Genomic DNA, 1,419 nt, shown 5'->3' on the forward strand with positions numbered 1-1,419 from the left:
GGGGTGCACAGGGCGATCTATAGTGGGTCTTGTTAATATTTCAACACAGCCATCGCCCTGATATAAAAACTAGATTTTTTTTTGTTTTATAATGGGAGGGATTTTCGCAGCAAATAAACACAAGGTTCGTAAGTTTGTTTCCTTCTTTCCGTCCCTGTATCATTCCAGAGTCATGTTAATCATATTGGTTATGCTCGGTGGAAAAAAAACAACAACCAAAAAACAGCCCTATTAGCCAAGGTGTCACACTAACAAACATAACATAATATCCCGAGGTGGGGCTAAACATGTCGGGGGATCGGATTAGCAGCAAGACTCGGGTTTGCGCGCACACACACACACACACACACACACACAGACACACACACACACACAAATGGCTCTCCTCAGTGCCATAGCTCCCGACAGCAGCAGACCTGTCTAATGTTATTCTTAGCCCCAGAACTTCATGTCTCTGTGCAAAAGCCCCTTAACCTTAATTGAGGAGAGTGCTCATGGCTCATGTCGCTCAACAACGAGGGGGTGTTTCTGTCTGTGTGTGTGTGTGTGTGTCTGTATGTGTGTATGTGTGTGTGTGTGTGTGTGTGTGTGTGTGTGTGTGTGTGTGTGTGTGGCATGTTGAGCAGCAAACCAGTCAGAACCAGTACTTGGCCACTCCAGGCCTGTGTATGACATGTGATAACATTACAGTTTTGAGAGGTCAGGCATGAAGACAACCAGTCGGAGGGCCAGGCCAGTCTCAAAGTGTCTAAACCGAACCTCCAATACTGGCCTCTTCATACACACACTGTTCTGCAGCGTGTGTGTGTGTGTGCATTCTGTTCAAAAGAAAAGGCCTTTCATGAATTCCGAAACACCCAGTATTGAACACATTGCTTCTAGCAGGGCAATGCAAATATTTACTGTATTACTTGAACCTTGGTGGCCGCAGTCGCAAGGAGGGTGCCGCAATATTTGCATGCTGATAAAACCCCTTCTTTGTGCTTTTACAGTAGACTGAGCTCAGCTCTCATGCAAGAGCAGAGTTTGACAGTGCAGAGCCAGACTTTGGACTGCGGACCACGGCGTTCACTCTGGAAAAATCCGAGGTCTTCATTTGGACCCAGCAGGTCATCATCAACCTGTCAAAACACTGGCTCCAAAGGCACCACCCCCCCTCCCTTCCCTGCTTTTTCTCTCTTAGTCAAAGAACCTTGGTTGGCCGGTAAGCCGATGCTCATCCTTGAAACAGAGGCTGGGGGTGTTTGTTGGGAAGCTACAGGTCACTCTGCCAATGGCTCAGAGCAGAACCCGGAGGAAAAACAGTCTGGAATTCCCTTATACGTAAACATCTCTGTAGTGGATGGCCATCTCATCACACTGGTGTATTCCACAAAGCATGTTTTATACTACCCTCAGCCCCCCCCCCCCCCCCCCCCC

General features: G+C 48.0%; 1 protein-coding gene across 3 annotated transcripts in view; it reads left to right on the top strand.

Moving 5' to 3' along the window:
- Nucleotides 1-1,419, top strand: part of nrip1b (nuclear receptor interacting protein 1b) — a 40,677-nt gene that overhangs the window by 15,700 nt on the left and 23,558 nt on the right. The window lies entirely within an intron of this gene.

Source organism: Etheostoma cragini, chromosome 13 (genome assembly GCF_013103735.1).
Source record: "Etheostoma cragini isolate CJK2018 chromosome 13, CSU_Ecrag_1.0, whole genome shotgun sequence".
Classification (NCBI taxonomy): domain Eukaryota; kingdom Metazoa; phylum Chordata; class Actinopteri; order Perciformes; family Percidae; genus Etheostoma; species Etheostoma cragini.